Source organism: Drosophila melanogaster, chromosome 3R (assembly GCF_000001215.4).
Source record: "Drosophila melanogaster chromosome 3R".
Classification (NCBI taxonomy): domain Eukaryota; kingdom Metazoa; phylum Arthropoda; class Insecta; order Diptera; family Drosophilidae; genus Drosophila; species Drosophila melanogaster.
The window spans coordinates 6,766,946-6,781,246 of record NT_033777.3 but is presented as its reverse complement, the minus strand read 5'-3'; the positions used below and the strand labels follow the sequence as shown (position 1 = coordinate 6,781,246).

Here is a 14,301-nt window from a genome sequence, read left to right as displayed (position 1 = left end):
AATATATTTATTGGCAATTATTATAGTTTAGTTTGTTATAACTATTAAGATAGTTTTTGTTAATTTACATACTTATTTGTTGGAGTGTAGTTCCTTATTTGGGCCGGCCATTTGCTAATTTTTAGGGGCGGGTCTTGGTGTTTAAAGTGTCGAGTTTAGCGTCTTAAAACTAGAAAAATGACTCGACTCGACATTCGACATTCATTCCCTTTCTCTACCTACCGGCAATTTTAAAATTCTCTTCTTCGTATCCGTAAAGCGCAGAAGGATGGCCCAAAACGGCGGACAGCGTGGGCAATGGCATCAGCATAACGAAATAAGTCCAGAAGAGGAAGAACTGAAACATTTAAAAGGCGAGTTGCGTAGAAACCTTCATCAAGTGTGACTGACAGGTTTTTAAGATGTTCGCACTACCAAACCATTTTAGGATGGAGGAGGGGGCATAACACGATTGAAGACAGCTGACTTTATCATGAGAGAGACTTTCAAAAGTTTAAATAATTCTAAAATGTAACAATTACACGTTACTATCTTTAAACATAAAATCTTTATGGGCTTCGCTTTAAAGCTACTAAAATAGTTCTGGTCATGTTATTCTTAACGTAATGTTAAAAATTGTGTTTTGTATAAATTGTCACCCCATAATAATATTCATATTGCCGTTATCACGTTTTTCTGTGCTTAGAAGTGGAATTATATCTTTTAAATTTTTAAAAGAAAAAAACAAGTTGTGCGGACATTGCAACGCGAGTTCTTTTATCTGTTGTATTCTACAACAAATGTAAACAAGACCAATTTCTGTGACGCTCGACTTATTTTGCAATTTTTTAGCATTCCGATTAAGTCAATAGAAGCCTCGGAAACATCTCTGTTTTCCTAGTCCGAATTTAAATTCGCTTAGTTTATTTCGAACTCAATCAAGTACCGTCGAATTCGCTGAGTTTTCTGTCGCTTGTAGAATGTAGAATGTAAGTTTTATACTTAAGTTGGTACAAGAACCAGCATTTTTGTCAAATGTAACATATGTAAGCTGCTTGTTTAGAAACTGCTTGAGAGAAAATAACGTTGGCTGTTATACTTGCTATATGAAGACATGCTTTATTATAAAAAGGAACAAAATTATTTAAGTTAATAAATTATTCTCTAACACAAACCGCTTTTGCCTGTCTGGTTAAATAAGGCCAAAAGTGCCATTTATCAGCACTCTTAAGGAGAACTAGGACCTACCGCATTAAACTCTCGTCGTATGTAATTTGGAAAATGGATAAGGAAAACAAATTTATTTTGTGGGGACCCCACATTGTATGCGACAACACTTGTCTTAGGCATTAGCCTTAGCCTTTGTCTTAATCACAAAAAATATATTATTTAAAATCTTTATAATATGTATAAAAATATTGGTAAGAAAAAGCAATTTGTTAGTTTTATTTTGATTTATATAATTGCAGGTGATCCACTTCCCTCAATCCAATGGTAAACAAATTAAGAAAGCAATCATTTTTGCAGAATTTAATTATATGCTGTGATTTATTGGAATAGTTTTATAACATTCACAATTAAAAACCTTAAAATATACAGTATCCAGCGAATTCGATTGGACTGACTGAAATAATGAACAAGGCCAGATGCGACAAAATTCAGAGTGGAATCCGATTCCGAAGTCATAAATCCAGGCATTCAGTTTATGTTAATCCAATAAATATTTTGAACCCCGCTCTTGCTGGTGCGGGTAATCAATTTTGTTTGCAAAACAATTTGTATCTATTTGACTGGCTATCGTCCTGAACGGTGGTCCTCCGCAGACTCGGCTCCCTTCTTTTACTGTTGCCGTGCTAGTCCATCCTGGGACAAATTTAAAAGCTCAATTTGTCCATTTATGTCAACTTGTCACGCGAAGCAAAATAAAACGAATTAATAAAATGGACAGTGTCGAAGCAGAGAAAGAAATAAAGGACGGACAACCTTGAGGAGGAGGAGAAGGAAGAGGCGCAGGATAAGTACACTGAAAAATATATTAAATAAGTTACAAAGTCTTATTAATGCCAAGCAATATTTGCAATTATATTTATTCCTATATTCATAAAAAATTGGAATACATGTCATACCTCTTTATAACATTTTCACACTTTATAATATACTAATCTTAATCGAAAATGTCTTTCTATAATGTCAGAAAATGTCATACCTCTTTATAACATTTTCACACTTTATAATATACTAATCTTAATCGAAAATGTCTTTCTATAATGTCAGAAAATATTTCGTATATTACATAGAAATCGTTGCTTATTTGGATTGCATAGATATTAAAAAAAAACATTTATTGCCTTAAAATTTTCTGTTCTCTGTATAGAGATCCAGGAAGGAACTAAACGCGGAAAATATATTCAGCAATTGTTTGTCGCGCAGCGCACCAAATACAAAAATACTTCAGCGCGAAGATACGGATACACCATCATTCATCGCTTACGTTAGCTTCGCCGCCCGTTACGCCCCTTTCCCTGGTTTTCCCATCTGAATTTTCCCGACTGCCTCTGCCGTTGTCCTTTCGCTCCTGCGCTGCTGGCACTGCAGACAAATGGCAAAAACTGTCGCTCATTCGCATAAATCCTGACGAATGATTTCAACGCGCTGGTGAAATGGCTGTGGGTGTTGAACGCGAAAAAGGGGGTGAACGGCGCCGTGAGGAGTTCCACAACAAAAGCAATTATATGTGCGAATCACTTTACGAGGGTCCCACAACTCCCACCCACTTTCCTCCCTCCACCCATCGACTGCAGCGGAAAACTCAACAAAGGCGAAAAAACAAAGGACATTGCAAAGCGGGTAAAACAAGGAATGGCAACAAGCGAACAACAACAGTTCAAATGACAAAGAAATAGCCAACTCAATAAAAGCAACAAGATCTGAGAAAAAACAGAAGCCATCCGCACTTTGCAAGCCACCCACACGCTGGATCGTAAAATGGGGAAACGCAGCGAAAATCAAACGATTGTCAATGCGAAAATAAATCGCATTCTTTCATTTTCGTTATTTTGCCAGCACTCGAACCCTGTCATTCCTCCCCAAGGACAACAGCTGCCATAAAAGCAACTTTCATCCTGGCATCCTTGATGAGACGTGAGGCAGTTTTATATCGCTCGGTCTCTGGCATTCGTTGGCAAAGCTAATTCGATTTAAGTTTAAGCTTTAAATCAAAAATATCAGAAATAAAGCAAAATGTGACTTTGTGTTCAGATAAACACATTTATTTTCCACTCCATTTACTGAGATAGTTGTACGCGATAGGAGCTCGATGTTTTAATTAATGTCACACTTAATTTAGCCAGCTTACATAAGAAATTTAGAACTTTTGTTGAGATTTTACTGAGTGTATAAATATTTCCTTTTATTTAGACTCATTCCTGGGGGCAATATCACATTGCTGGAGCTATGGGCCAACTCAAATATATTATATATATTCTATCTCGTGTATAGGATGCTTTCATATACCTGGTCAATGCGAATTGCAAATGTCAGTGCTCGTCCTAATTTACAGACCTCAAACGAAAATATTTTAAGATACATATTGCTTAGAATAGGCTTTTAAAATGAATTTTTATATGCACTTCTCCACCAGGCCATTTATATCTCAGACTGCTGACGAAATAACTGGCGTTAAAGTAATAAGTAATAAACTAGCAATTCATCGCAAAGCTTTGAAATTCTTTTGGCCAACAGAGCGATGACAAATGATATCAAAGTTGTTTCTTCGAAAGTGGAAAGACTGTAAGAAAAACCAGATGAGGAAGAAAAAACGCCAAGGAAGCATTAAGCTTTCAGCCAACTTGTCGCAGGTGACTTACCAACTACTTAGCACATAAAACATCAACTCAACTACGGTACGGGAAACCAGAGAACTAGCGGAAGAACACCTTCAAATACCTGTGGAAATCGAAGGGAAAATGCTGCTGGTGTCTGAGCGCTGGCTCAGCAATTGGCGTTGCCTTTTAACGTTTATTAATAATTCAGGCCCACGTAAAAGTTGCGCTTCACTTAGCCAAATTCCCCCGTAAAGTGCTGGAAAACGGTGGAAAATCAGAGGCGAAAATCACAACACGACTCGCAGAGGAAGTGAAACCGCATATACAAACACGCCGAAGCTATTGTCTGCAGATGCTGTCAGGAAGAGAGAGAAAATTCCGAAAGGAGCTGGGTCAGCTCGCCACGTTTTCCTACATAAATAATGATTTCGATGGGCCTGACGTGGTGTTTTTTTTCCTCATTTCCGCGTCCCCGTTGTTTGCTGGGTTATGATGACGTTTATAGGTGGGTCCTGGTACTGGTCCTGCTCGTTTGCGCCTGATATTAAGTATACGCCGCATGGTGTTTGCCTTGTTTATGTCTGGTATTTGCTTTGGGGTTTGATGTCTTTTCCCTTGCCTCGCAATCCATGCCCTTCGCTTTTGTATTTCTGCGGCATAAAAAGGAAAATCAGAGACGCTGAAAGCTAATGTTGAAGTTCTGCCAAAAATGGGGTGAAAAATCATGTAAAGTGTTAATGGGTGGTGATGTGGAAAGTAAACGAGAACTGAACTCGTGCGTCTACTAAAAGCATGGTTTCTAAAAATCACAAAATCATTGAAAGTTAAGGCTTTAAAAATATGATTTTCTAAAATTTTAGTTTGAAAGTTTTTCAATTACACTTACACTTCATCTTCATCGAAAAGATATCAGTATCGGGAGTAAAATAAAAGAAGTTTTATAAAAGAAGTCTCATTTTCAGTTACTTCAGTTCACTCATATTGAGGTTTCTTTCTACCCTGTGAGATACCTGTAGAGACGAGCTTCTGATAATCGAGCCAGCAGTCCGACAATGTGCCGAACGCCATTTAAACAAAAGCCCGGAACTACAGGGTAGGTCACGGGAGCGTTACAATTGGAGATCCCATCCGGCGGGCGAGATAGCCGGAAGCAGCCATTCCGTGGTGAACGGGGAAGTAAGAAGAACTGCCATAAATATGGTGGAGGAAAACTTTTGGCAGCATATCTGCCTTCGGGGCGTTGAGAAATTTTGTAGAAAAAGTAAAATAACAATTTGGAAAAACACGACAAACTTCGCGCACAGAAACAGAAGCCAGCAAAACGGCAGACAGCCAAGTGTACTTGGGCCAAAAGTTGGTCGTTGGTCGTCGGGCGATTTGGTTACTTCTGCGCGGTTCTGGACGTGGGCAGTCGAGCAGATGTCCTGTCGCCCTGGAAGGACACCAAACAAACCCACTGCCGAGCAGCAACATTCACCTCTGAATAGTTACCTTTGTCCACCGCTCGCATCGCATTTAATATTTAAATTTGTTTGCATTCTTAACCCGTTCCAGGATATTGTGGGGCTTCACTGGCGTCCTTACGGCCGTGCGTCCTGGAAGGAGGAAAGGTTTGCACAAACTTTATAAGCAGAAATCATAATTTCGAATTCGTATCTACGCTGGCCCTGCAATTTACGATTTTGTGTGCGCAAATGTGCAATTAAATGAAAATGAACTTGTTATTTATGTCTTCAGATCCAGGGCGGCCCAAACTTCCGCTTGCCACGCCCTGCTCCATTTTAGCTAGCATTTTAATCTGTAATTTACAGCAAAATTGCGTTTATTTATGACGACGGGCGAAGTGTGCATAATGTGCTTTGGCTTTGGCCCCACCATAACAATAACAGAACTGCGAGTCTATATAATCTACTATCTGATGCATATTCCTCATAAAAACATATGTATTTGCGTTAATTATGTCCCTTTTTGCCGTTGCCACTGTGCGCAGCATTAAAAACAGGCAGCTAAAAGCCGTTTGCTCACATGTGTCCGCCGCAACACCATAAATTAATGGAAGGACAATGGAATGTCCTGGCCAAATTGTTTTCAGATTCAGATTACAACATACACGATAGTTAGTTTCATTAATTGCAACCTCGGCGCATAAATCACAGCCAGCTGAAAGGCATACACTTTATGATATCTCCCGTGAGATGGCATTTTCGGTCTTGGGTGCATTGCGGATGTAGACAAACCAATTTAATATAAATTCTTGGGGCGTTGCAGCTGCTTGCAGTTCTCGACCCACTTTAATTAATATTTACTTAACTATGCAACTTTGTTATTTCATTTGGAACATTCCGATCCGTTTTATTTTCATTGAAACAACATATTTTATTCAAAGTCCACTTTGCATTTAACGCATCTCTCTAAAGATAAAAAACATACAATCAGCTATTCAAATTTAGAATATTTAAATGCTTTCATTCTCTGCTCTTTTATCGGTGTAGAAAATTGCTCTTTTAACTTTACGATTTCCCATTTTATTAGTCGTTCTCGTAGAATTCACCTGCATAAAATGTGTATTTCCATAATTGAATCCCTTTATCGTGCAATGTATCTGCAACTGCAGTCTGCAGTGGCATTGCATTGCTGCCAAGAAGTCAGGGACTTGGCCTGAGTTGTCGTAAACTTTAATTAAATTAGTTCCACGATTTATCATGGCCCGGCAATCGGTTAAAATGCCCAACGAGCTCGGAATCCTTACCCACTTCTTCCCGGTCCTCATATTTCTTTCCTTCGTTCTCTGTTTTTTCGGTGGTGTTGCATCCTTGTACTGGAATTAAAAGGTCTGCCAGTTCCCATCCCTTATACACATTCCGTTCGGCCCCGCACTTCGTCCTCTGACCCTTTCCGGCTTTTTTCGACTGCACCAGAAGGTCATTCGCTGTGAGTTATGGCCAAAGCGGTTTGGACCACGTACCTCTCTAATGGGCGCGTTTCGACGCAGGCAAAAAAGGCCGCAATATGAACTAATATCAACGGACTGACTGGGGTGCCCAAAAGGTGGTGCACTTAAGTGAAATGAAAGCAAAGTAACTTTAAAAATATTAAAAATAAGGTTATTGGTATGTTATATATCAGTTTTAGTCTGATAGTTAAAGACGCTGACTGGCAGATTCCATGACTTTGTGGTGAAGTAGATAGATAACTCTAAAGATCATTACCTAAAATTTACCAATTACAGTATTTCAATATTTAACGATATTTTCTTGCTTGTTCCTTGAGAATTGCTCCCGAATTTTTACAGTTCCGCCGTTTAATTTTCCATAGAAGCATGGTGCGGAACGTGCCAAAAAAAAAGTACTTAATAAAAGCCTGGCCAAGAAAGAGCGTTGAAATTCGAGCGAGGAATTTGGTGAGGCATAAAAAACGAAGGAAAACGAGGCAAAATAATTCTGTGCAGGGCCTGTGCCATTTGTTTTCAATTTGTGCGCTGCACTGAGCACTCGCATTTGATGTTTGCTTCTCCCGCTTTTCCAGCATCCAGCTGTGCTTCCGCTAGCTCACATTTTCACTTAGCCGAGAGCCTCAGCCCGTGCTACTATACTCGGTAGTTTTCGGGGGGCCGAAAGGAAAATGGCTTCATCGGAAGGCGACTGTAAAAATTCGCCATGAAACTCACGCTTTGAGGTTTGTGAACGGACCTTGTGGGGCATTTCGCACCGAAATGCACCGGATGCAAAAGTAATTTCAGCAGCAGCGTGATCTCAAGAGTTCTCCGACCAAATCTCCCCCAGAAACCCCCCGAAAGCCCCAATCTGAAGCTTTTACGAGAGTAAAATGTTTAAGGTCGCGCTGCGTGTGGCATGGCCAAAGTTTCCCTGGCTGTTGCAAACTTGTAGCAAGAATTCGCGCATAAATTTGGGTAAAATTAAACAGGCATAATTGCATGCCCGATTTGATGGTGCCACTTGGTGATGCACATTGTAAGCGGACATTTCGCGTGGCACTCGCGCAAATAAAGATACATTCTGTGGACGGGCAAGCACAGATACGGATACATGGCGCAGAGGCCACATTTGCCAGATGCGCCGACTACATACTCAAATATGAATTAGCATAAATTCAAAAGGTAATTAAAATCTCCGACTCGCCTTCCCCACGAACCTTAACCCCTGCATGCCCTTTTGGCCAAATGCCACCCCATTAGCCATTATCCCGTGCGTGTGTGCCGCATTTATGCAAACGGCCATTTTGGAAAACGCACTGCAAAAGTCCAGACGAATGCATCGAATGGAGTGGAACACGAGCGGGAGTGCATTAAACAATTAATTAGTCGGGGGAATTGGAGATTTGTAATTGGTGCATATAAAAGATACTTAAATTAAACGGTTGGCAGACTGATAAGGCTGTGCTCATTGTGGATTTATACATTAAAACAGGGAAAACCTACGAGATTTACAGATATCGAGTATCCGTGATGGGATATTTCAAAAGAATATTAAAAACATTATGCATACTTAATATTTTAGATTTACAAATATATTGATGCAATCAAAATAATTTTTATAATTTCTACCTGTATTCGTATGATGCTGTTTTATCTCAAGACTGCTTTATTGAGTCCACAATATTCCGGTTCCCACCATTACCATTTCTCAACAAATATTTACAATATTCGAGGCGTCACGCCCCCATTCCGTTCCGCAAGAATTTCCAAAACAAGCTGAGCACATAAAATAGAAATGCGCCAACAGCAAATAAAATAGAAACAGCAAAAAGTATACAAAATATACTGAAATTATATGCAAATTTTATGCGACTAGCCTCGGGTTAGACCAAAGTCAGACTAAAGCTTGAATGGAACAAAGGGCAGATGGGAGAAAGTGGCGCAGGAAAGCATCACAAGTGGAAATTCCAGACACACCTCTTCCTCCTGGCGTTGAATATTGATACACATAAGAGAAAATAAATATACACACAGGTTCATTCCTCAATCTCTTGTTCAGGAGTAGGACTTTGAATACCTATGCGCATTTTCACTTTTGCCAGGGAATACAAGCAAGTATAAAGTATAAATTATTGTAATTTTTACGCCACTAAATATTAAAATATAGGAACGAAAACAAAATATTCAGCTGCAAATAGTTCTGAGCCCGACTAATTTCCGGTGCAAAGAGATACAGAAATGAATGATACAGAAGCGAGAACCTTTAGCAGATGCCAATTCGTGTTCAGGAGCAGGCTGAGAGCGGATTTAAGGACCCAGATCCTGGCTGGGGGTCCTGCGGAGTAAAAGTTATGGGCGGCATCAACTGCAGAGCTAGAAGACTCCTTCTGGCTGGGCCCAATTCAGACAGTAAATTCCGACCGTTCCGCCCCTGCTCGCAAATACGCAATTGCAGATGCGACGATGATGCTGGCGATTGCGGCAGTTTATTTATACCCCCTGGTAAAAGTCAGGGGCGTGCAGAGGGGGCTTTGTGCGCAGGGGCGGGGGAGGTTGGTAGAAGGGGCACCACCAGCAGGAGGAGGTTGCTGATGTTTGTCGGCGGAGTCGGTTGCCTGGATGGCAACATTTTAATGTAACCCATGATGCTGCCTTTGCCAACCCAAACCATGAATCTCATCTCCGGGTGTGGGCGTGGCTGCTGGAAAAAAGGGGCGGTGGGTGTTGGTCGGTGCAGGGTGTGGGATGTGGGATGTGTCCTTGCCGCAGTGTGTGTTTTTTGCTGATAGATATAGATACACGGGTTCCAGCAGCTCGATGTTGCCAAGCGATAGCGATAAAGACGAGCGCGGCGTGCGATGCATGTTATAATGAAAACCCCTTAAACCAAATAATGCGCGCCATCAGTCGCCCACTTGGCCACCCACCCGGTATATCACCGGATCTCACCGGATATACGGAAAGGTCTGGGAAATCCCAAGGATGAGTCGGGGGACGGAGCACCCTATCTGGGACATTCATTACACAGCAGATTCTTCCAGATTCCGCGCAGATAAATTGCTCATCATTTCACATCGGATTTTGGCTTTTTGGCAACAAACAACAGACAGATTCCACCATCAAAATTGCTGCAAAATCTTTCTCAAGCTATGCGGCAGATTGTGCAAGAAGGTACATAGTTGGCGGAAAGTATAAATGAATATGAATGGCATTCCATTCAGGCAAAACATGAATTTATTATAATCATAGCTGGAAAATTATTCGGGGCCAAGTGTTTGTTAACACAATCTGTTGTAACAGCGACTGGGAAATATAAATGAGTAGCACTTAAAGGCATTTGAAAAAGTAAATGAATTGAAAGAAAAAGGCATTACTCAAATACATTCTTTAAAAAATAGGTAGTGTTCTTCAATCAATATAATTTACAAGTACCTGTATAAAGAACTGGGCAACATTAAAGGTCATTTTTTAACTTTATATGTCAAACAAATATAAACGAAACTCCGATATTTACATATAAATAATAGAACTGGGTGCCGTACTGACCCACTGTAATTTATTTTCGACTATAGCTCGCAGAATTTTAGCCCTATCAAAGACCACTCATTTTCCTCTGGCTCATTTTGTCATCGAGCACTTAAGTGAGCTGCAGCAAAAACATAAATTAAATGTCAAAAACATAAATATTTTTGAAGGCACACACACACAGAAATCCAAAAGCTTCTGCTGGCTTCCCCTTCCTGGCCGAAAACCCCATACTGTTGGCCCGTTCGCCATTCTGCCAAAAAAAGCGGTGGCCCAGAACTTCCGCCAGAAAGCGCCAAAAGAAAAGGAACCACCAAACCACGGAACACATCAGCAGTATCACTGGTTGGCGATGGCGAATAAAGTGCCAGCAGTGCGAAAACTTTTAACATGCAAATGCGCCGCTGGCTTCGCTCTTTGTCTTTTTGTTCATTTTTCCAGGCTGTGTCCGTCCCTTTTTATTTTAATTTTATTTCGTTTTTAATTTTCACAAAAGGGGACGACCAGAAGCGAACGTGATATCGAAGTTGGCTGAGATAAGTGCCGACAGTTATCTGCCGCACGACCACGCCCCCCTGGCCACGCCCAACGCGGCCGTCAAGGAAAAGTTTTAATTTCAGTTTGGGCACAGAAATTTTTAACGGCCAGACGCGCCCCGTTTGCATCTGCATTCGTGAGCTTCTCCCGTATCTGTATCTGCATTTTGCATTTTAATTGCAAATGGAAACAGTTATCTAAATTGGTCGAAATATTAAAACGGCGCATCGAGCGGGCGCCCCTTTTTTACGGGCGTGGCCCGCAACGAATCCACCAGATGCGGCCCAACGTGGGACACAAAAAACATTCCGGCGCATTCGAATGCGAAATGCGTTACACATTTTTGGCGCAAGGCCAGCATGGATATCCGTAAAAAAGGGTCCATTTAAGCCCTTTGCGGTGCGGCGCCATCCTGGTCACCAAATCCGCACCTCATACTGCCTCGAAATCGTTGGGTGCCACTCGCTTTTTCGTCATAAAGAGTTACATATGGATTAAACTCTTTAAGGCGGACTTAAACAATGACATTGCCCAAGCAAACATAAGCTAATTTCATGAGATGTTGCCTTCATTAAACAATATTGAAAGAAGTTATAATTATTTTTAATATTATTATTATTATATTGTGTTATCTATTGGAGTATAAAATGAGCTCTTGAAGATCTTAATCCTAATCTGGCAAATAAGTTTCTGATTAAAATTCTGATTCCTGATTAAAGAGTTGTTCAAATTTATCAAGTTCATATCAGCTAGCAACTAACCAACTGCATGCCCTCGATTAATTCGGGTGTCAATGAATCGTCAATAGCAGACTCCATAAGCTCCCAAGTTAAGCCGTTCGAAGAACTCGACCAATCCATTTCCGGCTTCCGCCTGGCTTTGACACTGACCACGCCCCTCTTCGAAAGTTTCCGATCCAAGTTTTGCCATTTAAGGAGATTAAAGGATGCCAAATTCGGAGAGAGACGCACACTTTTCGGTAATGCAAATCGTAAATTGAGCTTGTTCCTTTTGTGCACTTGGCTTGGTTTGTTTGGCCAATCGCTCGGGCAATTAGTTAAATTTATTATTTGAGCACGAACCGCAACCGCAGCTGCAGGATCCCAGGGGGCGTGGCTGGGAGGCGAGGGCGGGAACAAAGCAGTTTGCATTTGTCTTCGCATGAAAGGATTAATGACAGGCAACAAACAAGCAAACCGAAATCCCACCAAGGCCCCTTCCGTTTCCCGCGCGACCGATGTATGTATGCAATCTTGTCACTCACATTTACTACACTGCCAAAAATAACCTGGAAATTGGGCCATTATATGTTTTGAGCAAGATGCTATGACACTAGTTATACTAGATGAGAAATATTAATTTGCTTGTGATAAACAATATAAATTCTAGAACCGACTCAATAACAAAACTCCCACTGTGACATCTATATTTTATTATCTGCGTACTGACTTTCATTCTGTCGCCATTGTAAATATTTGGCTTTAAGGCAGCGCGAGGCTAATTCGTTTTTATGCCCGGACCATGAAATATTTAAATTATTATTTATGGCACAGTTTTTCCCATTTGCATTTGCCATTTTCCATTTTCCACTCGTGCATCTCCGTCGCTTGCCGCATGTTAACGGATATTGGGGAAAATGGTTATGCATTCGTCCATAAATTGCGCGGGACTCATAAATCAAGCGCGCGAGTCTTCAATTAATGCCCCACTATTGCCAGCGATAATTCATTTACTAATTTATCTTTTGCAAACAGAGAGCGGCGTGCCAGCATTAATTACAATGCAATTACTTATGGCGCGCTCTGCGAACATGCTCATAATTATCTGATTGGGGGTGTGGCCCTCATTCATTTGCATCTTCTCCACCCATATTACAAGCTCTTTTTGAGAGCCCCATCATAATATGTAAATTTGTGCAGTAACCATCTTCAGATGGCAATAAAATGGATCTCGTTTGAACATGGCGCGCTACGGCAGACAAGCAGTTGTCGATGCAAGCAGTATGTGGTGAATTTCGTTTGCAAAACTGCTTGACCAGGGATCTTTTGATCGGTTGGAGGGAAATTAAGCAGCTGACGTTAATTAGATGAAATGCTTGTGCATTTTTGAAGCTCGAAACAATAAAATAAATATAATGTAAACTGGCTCATACAATTTTATATATTTTTCATTTCCAACAATTTGTCTTTTATTTTAATGAAAATATTGGAATGAAATATCAGTTCATTTATTTATTTACTAAGTTTGTTACAAACTTTATGTATTATTAAAATATAATACCATCTTGAATCATATAATTAATTTTATTACCATGAGTGGATTTTTATAAAAGACATATTTTGGAATATAGAGAAAATGTCAAAACATTATACGAATTTCTTTTGAGGGATCTGTAAGTATTTTAACATCTCGTCCTTGTGCTGATAACTCCCATAATTAAAAGGGATAGACGGAAATGGTAGGGAGACTCGGCTAGTGATTATCGTCGCGTGCATAATAGATGAAACTACTTTCGATACTGTTTAACACGTTCATCGAATCTAGAGATTCCCTTTACGGATATAAATATTTTAATTATGATAGGTCTGAAATTGTTTAGTGTCTAGGTATATAGTTCTGCTAGGGTGGAACTCAAAACGTGTGAAACCTGAGAATTCTAATCAAGTAACTAATCCGAAAGTTTGATAAATATTTAAAAGCTAAATGGACTTAACTTTAATGATTTACCGAGAAGGATTTTGATTATGCTACCAAGTGTGTAGGTAGCTTATATTAACAATTTAAAACATGAAGCAATAGTAGTTATTCATCAAAGTAAATGGTTTTTACAGATAAGCCAAGAACAGAATGGATCACATAACTCGTTCTTGGCAAATTACCAGATACATTTAAGGCTTGCATTTCTGGCGACATGCCAAATACACAGTTGCCAAAAAGCCTGTACTTGACAATGTAGTCGATATTCACTCAACTCAAACTAACTTTTTCATAAATGATTTGGAGTTCTTCTAATCCAAGTCAATGGCTGATCAAATTTTTTCAAATTAGCAAACATTTTATGATATTTTTCAAGCACTCCCCACTATAAACACAGTCTTAAAACACCAAAATCTTATTTCACTTCAGCAAACAATTTGGTGGCTTTGTCAAATCTTCAACGAGATACTCACCCAATCGAATTTCACGTGCCGCTGCCCGCGTTTTATTGCGATGACAGCTCCTTGAGTCACAGAGCCGAGCATCATCATCACCAGCCATCATCAACTCGTAAAACCAACACCACGGCCTTTGTTTACAACCGCGTTCGTCGTTGAGGATGTGGAAACAGTTGGAAAATGGGCGCTGGAGCCGCGGAATCTGGGCCACTGCATCCTGGCCAAAAGATCCCAGCCGAATGACCGTCCGTCTGTGGAGGCGGTTCGTTTTGGAATCCAGAGATTGTCGGCGGATTCTGATTCCAGGTTCCAGTAACAGCATCCAATAAAAGTGCAAGTCGGAAGC

The 14,301-nt window shown here is 40.3% G+C and overlaps 2 long non-coding RNA genes and 1 other non-coding gene across 4 annotated transcripts; 1 reads left to right on the top strand and 2 right to left on the bottom strand.

Moving 5' to 3' along the window:
• Window positions 1–1,518: 1,518 nt before the first annotated feature.
• lncRNA:CR42721 (long non-coding RNA::CR42721) lies at window positions 1,519–14,197 on the bottom strand. 2 transcript variants are annotated; one of them, NR_037752.2, is made up of 3 exons: window positions 13,971–14,197; window positions 1,963–2,002; window positions 1,519–1,883 (listed from the first exon to the last, which is right to left on the bottom strand). It is a non-coding gene; the product is annotated as a long non-coding RNA::CR42721 (long non-coding RNA). The 2 variants fall into 2 exon arrangements; NR_048332.1 differs by lacking the exons at window positions 1,519–1,883; window positions 1,963–2,002 and adding an exon at window positions 3,765–5,398.
• Window positions 2,295–3,130, top strand: lncRNA:CR43435 (long non-coding RNA:CR43435). The gene has a single exon (NR_048335.1). It is a non-coding gene; the product is annotated as a long non-coding RNA:CR43435 (long non-coding RNA).
• mir-993 (mir-993 stem loop) lies at window positions 4,796–4,914 on the bottom strand. The gene has a single exon (NR_048333.1). It is a non-coding gene; the product is annotated as a mir-993 precursor RNA (primary transcript).
• Window positions 14,198–14,301: the final 104 nt, after the last annotated feature.